Below are 15,061 nucleotides of genomic sequence, written 5' to 3' on the forward strand. Positions count from 1 at the left end.
ACACTCGAATAGCTGTTACTTTTTCTTAGGTTCCAGATAACTTCTCTATTATTTGACTAAAACAGTATATTTAATACATATTAGAAGTAGCAGTGGTCAAGCCATGGGTTGAAATCATGGTTAATAACGTTTTTCTAGGGGAGAGAACAATAATTCTAGCTTTAAAGGGATTATATCTACAAAGGAAGATGAATGGTGTTTTTATTTTAAATATACACATTATATTTCTTGCGTTTGTAAAAGCTCTCTTTAGTTTGCTGTAGAAAGTGCCATTGGAGAATTACTGATTTCTTCTCGCTGCTCCCAGCCTTTTCATGTTCTGGAATAAACAGTCTTTCTCATGTTCTGGAAAACTGTTGAGACTATCTGTCACATTCTGTTTGGATTTTTTATTTCCTAATTACTGATTTATCACATCTTGGTGTTTTATGTCAAGGAACAGTAAGGATAAACTTGAACTTCATTAGGTAACAGTAGTTAGAGACAACATCCTTTTTCATTTTTTCTTGTTTTAACAGTGGTGATAAGGAAGTTAATTTGATCATGATAGCTATAAACTGTGTCATGGGACAAGAATATTTGGTTTCTAAATGCTGGATGGTTCTTTTTGTTCTTGCTAAAATGAAAATGAAAAAAGTAATGACCTCATGCTTCCATTTGTCAACATAAAATATTCTAACAGTTTCATCAAAAAGGTGAGGAGCATCATTTCTTGTGCAGAAGGATGTAGGCTTTTTCTCATTGACAGAAATTATCTTAATTGATACTATATGATTGCATTGGAATTTAAGAAATACAGAGATTCTAAAGCTTCAAGGTTTGGCTTAGTGTAAATGAGACATAACAGAAGCCATATTGTTTCATTTTATAATTGGATATGTATTTGATGAAGTATTTGATTATCTAAAAAGGTAGACATAGCCATTGACCATTTAGGATACCATTATTTAATAAACCTACCTTGTCTCAGCCTCGTACCTCCTCACACCCCACACTCCTATGCTCTTTAATCACGTTGCAGTTGAGCTGCTGAAATAATTTTCTCCAGAGCAGACTCACTCTTGGATAACTGCTGACTTCCTGCTACAGGCCAGCAGGAAAGAATGCTTATGATCCCAATAATCCTGTCAGAGGCTCAAACCTTTTCCTGTTCTTTTGACTTTGCTTTAAGTTTTTGCCTCCAACTTAGTAACTCGCTCTACTCCCTTTATTTAGTTCCAGGTGTTCATAACCTATTTTCTTCTAAGTATTTTGTCTTTTCCTCCTTTCTTTGACTACGGTTTGGAGCTGCAGTGGTGGGAAATAACTTTTTCTCAGACTTTCAACTCACTTTGAGTGTGGTCTGATACATTAATAAAAAAAATCCAGTTAAATTTAATGTTGATTTTTTTTTTTTCTCTGTGCTTTCATAGGATAGTCTGTTTAGGGAGGGAGGGAGTAAATGAAAGAATAGACTAAAATGATGTCAAAAACATGGGACAGGGACAAATAGCTCAGCAAGGCTCGTGCAAGGTGGGATAAGGAAGTGACACTAAAGAGGGGAGGAAAGAGAACATTGGGAAAAAAGGCAGGAAAATGATATTTACCTTATCTATAATTCCACTGAACATTGCAATACTATTCTAGATGCTGCTCTGTGATCTCTTAATAACAGGAGAGAGTCATTCGTGATCTTCCTGGGGGCAATTTCCCGTTAAGAACAGCCTCGTTCTGATTCAGATGGCTGTGAATGTCAGCTCACCGCATTATCTTCATTCTTAAAATTTTTTTTAATGTTTATTTATTTTTGAGGGAGAGAGAGACAGAGCGTGAGTGGGGGAGGAGCAGAGAGAGAGGGAGACACAGAATCTGAAGCAGGCTCCAAGTTCCGAGCTGTCAGCACAGAGCCCGACACAGGGCTCGAACCCACCAACCTCAACATCATGACCTGAGCTGAAGTCAGATGCTTAACCGACTCAGCCACCCAGGTGCCCCGACCATATTCTTTTCGTTCTTGTTTGAGATTTCCTTTTCAAATGAAATGGATGCCTACTTTTTGGAACACTATTTATTTTATATTTTCTATTTTCACTGCCTGTCCCTCAAGACAAAGTCATACATTTAACGCTGTCTTTTCATCTATTTCAGATACATACATAACGTAACACACATAAGGAGAATGTGAGCTGTAGCTGTGTGCCTGCCTCAGAGATGTTTCTCCCCCTCCTTCTGAATACTTTATGTGTTCTAGATACAATAACCCTTTCTGAGTGTTTTATGTATTCTTAGATATAGTCCCCTATATGGGTATTTTATCCCTTCTTGGTCTCTTATAAAAAATTTGTTAGTGGTATCATGTATATGGCATGGATTGTTAGGATAACCTTAAATAATAGGGTCTTCCTGGAAGATACATGAGCATTGAAGAGGTGCAGGAACCTGGCTCAACAGCCAAATAGTCCCCCTGGGCTTGTGCTTCATAGCCTGGAATGTGTACTGGTCCTCCCAGAGATTAGAATAGTGGTTTGTCATCATTCCCGATTTGGTGGCAGTTCCAGTGATGCCACGGCACTCTTTTTCACACATTTGCTCATTCAGACTTTCTGGATAGAAAGAATATCTGACTGTGTGTGTGTGTGTGTGTGTGTGTGTGTGTGTGTGTGTGTATGTATGTATGTATACGTGCATATATCATCTCTTATGTAGAATCTTATGTAGATGGCCTGCCTCATGAGTCATGGTTCATTGATTTGTGACCAGGGAAATAGGGTTGATTTCAAATGTATTCTCTTGCTTTGTAAGCCAGCAACTTTATGCAGAAGGAACAGCCTGGGGCCACTCTTGTGAAAAAATGATTGTGGTGAGCCTTTAGAGCTTCATAAAGTGTTTATTACACTACACAATCTGGCTTTTAAAAACAATTCTTTCTTGTATTGGTTCCGAATTGTTGGATCTAAGAGGCTTGCCTTCTCATCTATATCATAACCCTCTTAAAGGCAGGAAAGTGTCAGATGCTTTTTTATTACCACTCCTGACACTGAGCACAATGCCAGCCACTCTGTGTTTATTTATTTTTTTTAATTTGTTTTGAGAGAGAGAGAGCAAACGGGGGAGGGACAGAGAGAGAGAGAGAGAGAGAGAGAGACAGAGAGAGAGAGAGAGAGACCAAATGCCAAGCAGGCTCTGTGTCGTCAGCACAGAGCCCCATGTGGGGTTCAAACTCATGAACCGTGAGATCATGACCTGAGCTGAAATCAAGAGTCAGACGCTTAACCGCCTGAGCCCCCCAGGCACCCCTAGCCACTCTGTGTTTATTAAGCAGAACAATTTTGGGTAATGGTTCACTAAGAGAAATCACAGTGATGGAAGTTTGTTGCTTTTCATAATCATTAAAAGATATTTTTACATCTGCTTTGCTTAAAGCAATGTGAATCTACTGATGCAAGGAATAACATAAGTGATGCTGAATTCCAACAGAAAATTCAGAGATGACCTTTCCTCTGTCCCTTTATGGTGGCACTGGCCAGAGCTGCATCGGCTTCGTTCTTGACTCTGAATCTAAGGTTTAGAGCTGAAGAAATCACCTGGGTGAAATGTTTGACTGTGAAATGTTGAACAGTTCAGAGATAGAACTTTGAGGTGCTTACATCCTCAGTGTTTAGTATTTGGCAGAAACATTTTGGCATAGATTGTCGTTTGACCTCATTGTTTTCTTGTTTTGGAGAAGAGCTTATGTCTAGTATCTGTAGAGTCCGGCAGCTAGAGCCAGAAACTTGGAGCCTTGGACAAAGTATAGGAAAGCCTCTAATGAGTGCAGGAAGGCTGACTTGTGATATTATTGATTCAAAATGTTTGCCAAGGATTGACTCCCATGGAAGGCCATAAAAAGGAATTTCACAGAATAACAATGATATTTCCTAAGTGTAACACCTACATTATTACCTACTATATGCTTAGAAAGAATGGCATCTTTTTGGATGCATGTTATTTATTTCTTGGAATTACTGTTTAGTGTATGAAATCGTCAGAGGCAAGAGGAATTTCCTTAGTAATCAAAGAATGTTAGTCACTTTATAAAGTCTACTTCAAAAGGATTCAGCTCCTTTTGTTTCAGGACCTCACAACTGGAACATAGACACATCAATCTTGGAGGTTGGCCATTTTCTTATCTCCAGTTTCATTGCGTTTTAGCCAAATTCTTTCTCTAGATAGAAAAAAAAAAATGGGAATAAATGAGTTTGGAAAGATACTTGCATTAAAAAAAAAAAGTCTTAGAAGAGAGACTTTTTAAAAAACCTTTTAGGAGGTTTTTTTTCTAATAATTTTTAACATTGAAATATATCTCATTCAGGTCTGAAGCACATTATAAAAAATGGAGCAGAATTCTCTGAGTATCCGCTCAACCACTTAACAATTAAATCTGTAACATTCTCTTCATTCATTTTCTCTTCCATTTCATTTATACACAAATGCTGCCACCTTCAGTGTTTATGACCATTATAGTGTACAAACTTTTTTGACATGGTTTTGTTAGTTCCTTAAAATAATAAAGTAAGTATTCCTAGTCCCCTTTTACAAGTGAAGAAATTGAGGCAGAGAGAGGTTAAGTGGCTTGTCTGAGGACACAGGACTTGTAAGCAATAGAGCTAGGGCAATCATTGAGGCCTTCTAATTTAATACAGTGATTTTTTTCTTTACACTCTAGTGCTGTCCTTCAGACATACTACAGAATATGTAAATAGCATAATTACTCCTCCAGAGCCATTTTCTTTGCCAGATCTGCTAGGCATTTTTACTGGAGTTACCTAATAACAATTCAGATTTTTGATTACCTGACGATAGATTATTTATTAGGTTACACTTTCACAATAGTAGAGAATAACCTGATGCTCTGTAAGATTTTATCCAGGGAATGGAATAAATGGGCATTGAGAGCTTCTGGTTTCTTTTTAAAACAACTGGGGGGAAAAAAATCTATGTGTATCTTAAAAAGAAAGGACTTTAGCCAAAATAGACACCCTTTTAATAATTGGTACTCTAGCATGTCTCATAGAGAAGGGTGGTTTTTGTGCACGTATAAGTGCATTTTATCATGGATTCTGTATCTGGCCTGCCAGATCCCGGAGATCAGAAACTTTTGATCTCAAGCTCCTCGTTAAATATGAATTACTGTTGTGTGGTTTTAGGGGATTTAGTCATTTGTTCCTTGGCTCTATAACAGATTGTTAGCTAACATAAATATTTCTATTATTTATACTCTTCAATGCGAATTCTAAAGTGATTTGTTTTATGTTTGAAAAATGACGATAGTCTCTGTAACTAGACTTGGATACAGAATAGCCATGGACACAGAACACTTACAATTCACAAATAGCTTGTTTATTTTTCTAAAGCTTTTAATTAACTTACTTATTTTGAGAGAGGGAGGGAGGGAGAGAGAGATCCCAAGCAAGCTCCACACTGCCAATGTGGAGCCCAACGCGGGGCTCAAACTCACAAACCGTGAGATCATGACCTGAGCCAAAACCAAGAGTTGGGCGCTCAACTGACTGAGCCACCCAGGAGCTCCCACAAATGATTTAAAGTCTTCAAAACTCTCAGGGTGGTAGGCAGATCCATCTGAATCAGGACAGTTTTCCAACTGTTCATTATTTGTGTGCTCTATTTAAGTCTTTATTTTATAATATGTTTTTCATGTGCACTTTTTAATCTTCCTTTTTAGGTTGCATGCTTTTTCTGGGCAGGGATAAAAATCTTTTCATTCTGCTTTCTCTTTCTATAAGGTCTGTTGCAACACACTCCAGAGTGTGCAGAGCAAGTCCTAAATAAATGTTGGCTGCTCAAATCACTGTTTATTTGTGCCCTTTAACCTTTTTATATCCTACTGTTCGAAAGATTAGTAGAGGTGGAGTTTGCAGAAACGAAAGAGGAAATCTTTCTCACTGAATGTTTAAAACTACTTTTGTAATTCAAATAACAATGACAACTTTAAAAATACACAATCTGGGGGCGCCTGGGTGGCACAGTCGGTTAAGCGTCCGACTTCAGCCAGGTCACGATCTCGCGGTCTGTGAGTTCGAGCCCCGCGTCAGGCTCTGGGCTGATGGCTCAGAGCCTGGAGCCTGTTTCCGATTCTGTGTCTCCCCCTCTCTCTGCCCCTCCCCCGTTCATGCTCTGTCTCTCTCTGTCCCAAAAATAAAAAATAAACATTGAAAAAAAAAAATACACAATCTGCTCTGATGTGGGTGGACTTTTAACCATAGAATAAAGTCCTTTCTGCAAGCCTTCTAAAGTTACCTTGAAGAAAGGTGGTGTTTAGTAATTGATAGCTTGAAATTTTGATAGTTTCCTTCTTATCAAATTTCAGATTTTTCATAATGAGGGAATATTTCCTGAAGGCAAAACTGCATTCTAAGAAAGGTATTTCTTCACATCATGAGTAGATGAGGGAAAAAAAACGTTTTTTCAGTAATATGTTGATGCATACTTTAGAGACCTGCATTCCAGCCCTGATTCTCCCTCTCACTGTTTGCTCTGTGACTTTGGACAAATTGCTTGTCTCCTTTCTTCAGTTTCGTTATCTGTAGAATGATGGAGTAGGTTTGTAGCTCTAGAAATCTATAGTATTCGTGTGTGTGTGTGTGTGTGTGTGTGTGTGTTTGTGTGTGTTTGTGTGTGTGTGTGTGAACACTGTCCTCTTAGAAATCTGTGGTATTATGTTTGTTTGTTTTTCATGTTTATTCATCTTTGAGAGACAGAGAGAGACAGAGCATGAGCGGGGAAGGGGCAGAGAGAGGGAGACACAGAATCCAAAGCAGGCTCCAGGCTCTGAGCTGTCCGCACAGAGCCTGACGCGGGGCTCGAACTCACGAACTGCGAGATCATGACCTGAGTTGAAGTTGGCCGCTCAACCGACTGAGCCACCCAGGTGCCCCGCTATTACGTTTGTTTTTGATGTAGCTAAAGTGATTCAGTCTAGTGGAGTTAGTATGTTTTAAGGGTTTTGGAAAACACCTATCACAAAAACAACAAAATGTCAAGTTACGAGGTGGGCCCATAAATTAATGAGGTTGAGTTTAAAAATTTTTTTTTTTTAACGTTTATTCATTTTTGAGACAGAGAGAGACAGAGCATGAATGGGGGAAGGTCAGAGAGAGAGGGAGACACAGAATGTGAAACAGGCTCCAGGCTCTGAGCTGTCAGCACAGAGCCCGACACGGGGCTCGAACTCACGGACCATGAGATCATGACCTGAGCCGAAGTGAGACGCCCAACCAACTGAGCCACCCAGGCCCCCCGAGGTTGAGTTTTTAATAGCTGCTGGTCTTATAATTTGTTTAATAATCACTTTCATAGTGCCTGTAATGTGCCTGCCTTCAATCTTCACAATATCCCTGTGAGGTAAGTACCGTTATTACGCTCACGTTGCAGATGGGGAACTTGAGGCACAGCGGGGTTACTCAGGTGTCTAGTATGACATAGTCTGGAACCTTTATATATCCAAATGTCTTTTCTAGAACCTTTCTAGAACCTTTATATATCCAAATGTCTTTTCTTTCAAAGTATTCAATTTGGAATTTAATTCCATGGATCTCCGTGTTCATAACATACACTGAGTTGCTTCAGGTTAATTTTCCAAAGAGAACAAGATCCAAGACAAAGCCCAATGGAAAACCAAGCCACATGCTACGTAAAGTAATAGTGTAGGAGGAACAGCAGGTAGCGGGGGAACACAGAGAAAAGGTTAGAGATAGAGAAGGAGAATTGGAATAGTATACCACAGATGAAGTGAGAAAACTGACTTGTTTATTTGATTTTAAAACATGGAGGTTGAGGAAGAAGAGTTCAAAAAGGAGGTGGTCAGCAGTATCGGGTCTTACAGAGCTCGCTGAGAATGAGACATGAGAAAAGTCCATTTGTTCTGTATAAACATGGAAGTCATTGGTGATTTGAGATTACGGTTGTGGTGGAACAGATTCAGAATGGAATCCAGAGGCAGTAGGAGAGAATGTGAAGGAAATAAAGTGGTGGGTTTGGTAAACTTGGCATTTAAGGGAAGGTGGATGGCCTGGATATGGTTAAAGAGAGCTAAGGGCGCGCCGTGTATGTGTGTGCATGTGTGTGTGCATGTGTGTGTGTGTGCGTATGTGCACGTGTGTGTATGTGCGTGTGTGCCTTTGTTTAAGGATAAGGATAAAGGTAAAATATATGGCAAATGCAGACTGTTGTGGTTCATTTATATAGAATGTAAGAAGGAGCATATGTTTTATTCTTGACAGCTGTTTTAAAAGAAAATAAGCAAGTCATTGTTCGTTCCTCATCTTAATGCTTTTGTGTTTAAAGCAGAGCATGGAGAAAGTTGAAGAACAATTCTTGTTTGTTTATTTGCAGTGGGACTACAAAAAAAAGTATGGAATTAAAACCAGATTTTTAAAAAACAAAATCATATTTCCAGTATTCCTTGAGGCATCAAGTCTTCTAAATCTTAAATAAAGAGGCATTTTTAAAATAATGGCCAAGAGTTTTAAAAATATCAAGCTTGATAGAACTCTTTCTAATTTAATGTATACATAGATGGTCTAGGATTTTTTTCCTCATATAAAGCCAGAAAACTAGCAGCGTAGGCTGTTAAATCATTTTATGTCTAAACAAAGTTTGGTGTAAGTTTTTTGATGATGTCACAATCTTAATTATGGAGGAAGCAATTATTATGGTTAGGAAAAGTTGATGATTTACGATCTGACTCAGGATTAAGGTCTGAAACACTCGTGTCATTTCCTCCCCTCCCCCATATGTGGTGATTTGTTCATTTTGGACTCTGATTTAACTTTAACACCATCAGCAAATTTGAACACTGACACTTAGTTGGTTTTTGCTGAAAAATCCTAAGGCTAGCAGTAGTGTGATATTTATTTTAAGGCATTGATGCTAATCTATGAAGAGCCTATTAGGAGTAGGCTTTGAGGAGTTTTCCAACTCCTAGTATGGGAATCACATTGGAAGTCAACAGGATGGATGATTAGTGGAGACCAGGAGTGTAGAATATGTCTGACTAAATGATGATGTGATTGTTTGCTTCATGTGTATTTCCTCTGCCTGGCCCTAAGCACCTTGAGGGCAAGAACTGTCTCTGTCTTAGTCATCACTCTATCCCTGGTCTCCACCAGAGCACCAGGCATATTGCAGATACTGATTGAACACACCAACAGACTGGATACCATCCACCAACTTGACTCCATATTCTAGTTTGTACCACCACCACAACCTGATAGAGAATTTGTGATAGACCACCTTCTTGACCGTTTTTATCAGGGCCATCTGTGTCTCATGGTGAATCTGAAAACCAGTCTTTGAAAAGTAATGAATTCAAATGCCAAGGCTAGTTACCATTATGCATGAGGGAAGCTATCCACTCAGGAAGATCCTCTTGTATTTCAGAGTTGATGTCGGTAGTACACGGATAGAGATTATTTTTCAGTTAGGACGCCAACCAGACCGTGGTGTCATTTTAAGCTCCAAAATTCATAAGCCACGGACTGAATAAACTCCATATTGATGGAGGCTCATCTATACTGTATGCCCGTGGTGTCCTAGAAGGATGGGACGATGTTAGCATTTTAGTCCCTGCGGAGTGTTTATTTTGAATATGGAAGGTATTCAAGAAAAGCTTGTCAACTTAAATTGTTAAATCTTCCATAAACCGTGTCGGGAATAATTTTAGAGTCATCTACGTTTGATCATAATACGCCTAGAAATAAATTTTGAAGATGAAACTAAAATATATCCTACTGAATAAACAGGCCTCTGTTATCCAGTTTAAGTTCTATAGCTATCTCTCTTCTGATTCCATTTGTTACTGAATAGGAATTCAATAGCTTATTCTATTAAGAAGGGGTCTGCCTTGGAGGGGTGTCAGATATTTACTTTGAAGTCTCTTAAAGACACTGGTGGCCTTCTCCCTGTAAAATGTGCTTTGAATTAGTGGCTTTTCAATATCCATTCTGGTGGAGGTACAAGCAGTGTGAGCTAACGAGAATGATAGATAGTCAAAAAACAATTTTTCCTTGACTTTGAAATGAAGAAAATCCAAGTCGGAGCTATGCAGGCACACATATATTTGATCAGATGTGTACTCACTCATTTTCTATGTGTTTGATCCTGACCTTTCAGTCTTCCATTTTGCCATCAGGCCTTAAGACCCACTTGAGATATAAGAAACTGGAGATCCTTAGTTTGATGTAGGCCAGTGTTCCTCCAGCTTTCTGGTTTCATAACTCCTTTATGTTTTCCAAAATGCAAAGAAACGTGAGTGAGAAGAGTGGCATGGTTTTCCATTGTTATGGATCTCTTTAGTCGATGGCTTACTAGAACCCAGCTGGATTCATGTATCTGCTTCCACATTAATCATTTCTTTTTGGTTGAAATCTGTAAAGAAAACCTAGCCTCACATAGATAATGTAGTTGGATAAGGAGGGAATCTTTTTAAACCCTTTCGGATAATTGTGCGTATTCTTCTTTGATACGACACCATTCAACGAGAGATCGTTTCTTAAAGGTTAGTTGCGGTGTAGAAGCCAAATCTGTGAGCTTTTAATTCGAGTACTCAGGTACATTAAAATCCCTTCATTTATTTGCATTTTGGATCTTTCACCCATGCATGATTTTGTAACATCACACATTGGTCATTTGGAGAAACTTGGCTCACTGAGTTATACGGATCTTCCAAACGTTCACACGTTTTATTACACGTTATTTTAAAAATCACATTCTTTACAATCTACATTCTTTACAAATCTACAAATCTTACCAGGAAAGTCTTTAAGTATCAGGAAGCTGTCAAGGTTATGGTAGCAGATGCAAGTTTTCCAAAATCCTAGTTTTTGCTCAAAGGCTCAAATTTTACCATTGTCAGAAATACTATCAGTTGTTTTCCTTCAAGTGTCAGGTTCCTTTAATTTATTTTCAAGTAAATGTCTATCAGATATCCAGGTCTAAATAACTACAGTTTGTCTATATGATATTCTTTTAAGTAAACCTGGTGTTCCATTAAGGCAGTGGCTTATACAGCTCACAAGTCAATACAGAAGTGATTTTCCTCCAGACAATCGTAATACTTTGTGAGGCACCAGAAGTGCTCTATGTGTATTTCCTGTTTTGTTACACAGAATACCAAGAATCTAATCAGAGGTCAAGATTTAATTAATAATTTTTATTTTTTATCAAGGATATCCTTCAGTTGAACTGACTCTGTGTGTGTGTGTGTGTGTGTGTGTGTGCGCGCGCGTGCGCGTGCCCGGACATGGGGTGAGAACTGATACAGTGGACTCTAACACAGTTGGGTCCCACTGCGTTGGTAAGGCACCCGCAGTGCCTTTGCACCATCAGGGTGGATGATGAGATTCAAGAAAGTTACTCATCACTAAGTATTTTAGTCCTGTTTATGTTTGTTGCCAGGCATTCACTTGAAAGATCCTTGTTGCTGACTGCTTGGAGCTGCAATTGATCGGATATAAACAAAACGTTAAGTCTGTAGATTCTTTTATGGGTAAAACAAGAGCACAATTCTGTGGTGGAAATGTTAACTTAGTCTTCATATTTGCAGCGAAATCTGTAATTTGATGAGTTACTATAAGATAAGAAAGTAGCAAGGCACTGATTTCTTTTCCTGATCTTTCATCCAGCAGGCACTGAGCAGGGTCAGCTATCCAAGATTTTATTAGTTTCTCAGCCATCATGTGTGCTTCCGTAGCCAGTGCGTTATAGCGTAACATGCAAGGTGTTTCAGTGGTCTTTTCATTTCTAGAAGGAAAAGCTGTAACAGATTTTAATTTTTAAAGAATTCATCACATCTTTGTTTAAAATATTCAAGTCCTTTTTCTAAGTGATTGGTCTCAGAATGACACCGTAACTTAGCTGACACCATAATATTTGAAATGTTTTCTTGCATCAGCGACAGTAAGATAAATTACTAACACCCGTAGTACAAGAGAAAGATAGCTTTCAACATACAGTCATTTCTTATTAACAGTTTCGACCAGTTTCTTTGGAGTGGATTCTGCCTTTCCGTGAATCACAGAATTCTCTAAAGTATCAGTTTTACCTTTTTCAGCATCTTAGATACAGACAGTACAGTTGTGGGGTAAGGAAGCAAGTCTTCTAATCTCCCATTTTTAAGCCAATTATTCAATCTTAAATAGGAGAAAAACATGTTGCAGATATTAGAAATATTAAATTTAAGAATAAGAGTTTCTTGTAAAATTTAGAAGTTTTCAAAAAAATGTAGATATTATTACAAAACAACAAAATAGACTTTCTTGCTTGTATCTAGATGGTAAGTTGCATCCATGTAACTAAACTCCAGATTAGTATGTTTTCAGGACTTTCTCCTTTAGTCTGCTACTAGATCATAAGGCTTATATATTTATCTTAAGATTCATTTTTTCATGTACCCAGGGAACTTTTTTTTTTCCCCCAGAAACAATTTAATGAGTATGATGATGAAATGCTGGGGGCAAGTGTTCCAGTGATAAATCTGCCTCTGTGCTCCTGCAGTTTGTATTCTACATGATGGGACTGACCAGAAAACCGAAAAAGTAGACAGAAAAATTTGTAAAATAATTGACAAATACAATACAAACACAGTAAGATTTATGAAGAAAACAAACAGTGGGATCAGAGATTAACAGGGATGTCTACTGAAGATTGGATCAAGGATGCTCTCTTAAGAGGTGACATTGAACTGACAGTGAGGCTGGGATTCCAGGCAGAGAAAAGAGCACCTGTACAAGACGGGAGAGAGCCTGATTTGAGGTACTGGAAGAAAACCAGTGTGGCAGAAGACTTAGCGAATGGGGTGGAGGTAGGCTGAGTAGTGAAAGTGAGGCTGGAGGGATTGGAAGGAGCCAGATCAAGCAAGAGCTCGGTTTTATCCTGAGGGCCAACAAAGGGATGTAAGTAACTGAATGACATGAATGATAGAGTTTGCAGGGTGACTTCATTTGTCGTCTGGACAGTGGGTTAGAGGGAGACATGTTAGAAGCACAGAGACCAATCAGAAGGCTTTCTCAGCTGTCCAGTCGATATGATGATGGCAGTGTTGTGATGAATGGGTTCTAAGTACGTTCTGTAGATAGATTCAGTGGGAATTGGAGACGTACTGGATATGTTCATATTTCTAGCTTGAATGGCTAAGTAGATAGTGGTACCATTTACTGAGATGAAAAAGGTTTGGGGTAGAGCAGGATAGGTGTGAATTTTAAGAGTTCTTTTTGGACACATGTAAGTTTGAAATGTCTGTGAGACATTTCAAGGGGACATGTTAGATTGGCTCTGTGAATTTGATACTTGGGGAGAGGAGAACTCTGAGCTGAGAAGTTGAATTTAGGATTGACTGTTTAGAGGTATTTAAATCCATGACCGTGCTGTCCTCATCTAGGAAGAGAATGTAGAGGGAGAAGGAGGTCCAGGCCTGAGTGAGAGATCCCATTAGAGAAGATTAAGCTAACAAACCAGACTGAAGTGGAACAGCCAGCAGAGGAGAAGGAAAGCCGGGAGAGGAGATGTTTTCCAGGGGGCAGTAGTGGCTGACTTGAATATTACTGAGGGGTCAGGTAAGATGGAGGTGAAGAGCCACTGGCTGTGGCAACGTGAAAGTCATTGGCTTGTCCTTGACAAGAGCCCTGTAGTGACAACATGGAAATGAAGGTTAGATTAACAGTGGATCAGGCAGTAAGGAAATGAGGGCACCATGACTATTTTAATAGTATTGGCTATAAAAGGGAACAGAGAACAGGAATTTTTTTATCTCAAACTAACAACTTAAATTTTTTTGTTTTTTCACTTTAGAGAGAGAGCAGGAGTGGGGGAGAGAGACAGAGAGAAAATCTTAAGCAGGCTCCACACTCAGCAGAGCCCGACATGGGGCTCACTTCTACGACCCTGGGATCATAACCTGAGCCAAAATCAAGGGGTGGATGCTCAACCGACTGAACCTCTGGGGCTCCCCAACAATGCAAATTTGTAGAGAATGAACTAGTCGGTAGGAAGAGAGCGGTATTATGGGAGAGGTAATGAGGTCATTGACAAGGAATGAAAGGTCGAATTCCTATTACAAGTAGAAAGATTGCCCTTTGCCGGAAGGTAGGATCTTCATCCTCTTGCAGTAGGGGCCGGACAGGTTCATAGGTAGGAGGTTTGGTTCCAGGAAGGTAAGAGAGGACACCTCTGAGGGTTTCTGTTTCCCCCTGAAGTATATTGTGATTGTCTTGTGCGTACCAGAGAAATGGCAGGATTGTCAGGCCGTGGTGGGGTGCCAATTTGTAGCATAAGTGATATTTTTGCAAGAAGGTGCCAAGTATGGGGTTACAGTTGATTAATAAGACACAGGCCTTGTACTCAAGGACTTTCTAATCTAAAGAATTGAAAGACTGGGAGCGCCTGGGTGGCTCAGTTGGTTAAGTGTCTGACTCTTGTGTTGGCTGTGGTCATGATCTCACAGTTTGTGAGTTTGAGGCCTGCATTGGGCTCTGTGCAGACAGCGTGGAGCCCGCTTGGGATTCTCCCTGTCTCCCTGTCTCTCTGCCCCTCCCCTGCTCACTCTCTGTCTCTCAAAAACAAATAAGTAAACATTAAAAAAAAAGAGAGACCAGTAGTTAGAATACAGTCGGATACAAGGAAATCTTCCCGGAGACTTACCACTAAGCTGAGACAGAACTGCTCTGAGATACTTTACCTAAAGTTATGACATCATAGCTCATGGTAACAAAAATATTCTTAGAAGCATGATAGTCACAACCGTATTGTTACATCTTTATGTAATGGCTCGTTTTCTTTCTGCTAATACCATCAGGCATCTTTGAATTTCTGACTGTCATTAGCACTTTGAGGTTTTGTGACAAATCGCCATCCCTCCTTTCCTTCTTCTGCTTCTTTCCCCTCACACCTTTCTCTAGTTCCAGCTGTTGGACGCTAGAAAATTTCCAGGAATTTGTAGATGCAGCGTTAGCAGTGTTCTTTTGTTTTCATTTGGCATGTTGTCTTTATCGTTCTCAAAACAAACAAAACCAAAACCAAAACCAAGATA

At 39.3% G+C, this 15,061-nt stretch overlaps 1 protein-coding gene across 4 annotated transcripts in view; it reads left to right on the forward strand.

The window, feature by feature from the left end:
• Nucleotides 1-15,061, forward strand: part of ATF6 (activating transcription factor 6) — a 202,722-nt gene that overhangs the window by 89,129 nt on the left and 98,532 nt on the right. The gene's annotated exons all lie outside the window — the stretch shown is intronic.

The sequence above is a fragment of the Leopardus geoffroyi genome, chromosome C3 (genome assembly GCF_018350155.1).
Source record: "Leopardus geoffroyi isolate Oge1 chromosome C3, O.geoffroyi_Oge1_pat1.0, whole genome shotgun sequence".
NCBI classification, from domain to species: Eukaryota; Metazoa; Chordata; class Mammalia; order Carnivora; family Felidae; genus Leopardus; species Leopardus geoffroyi.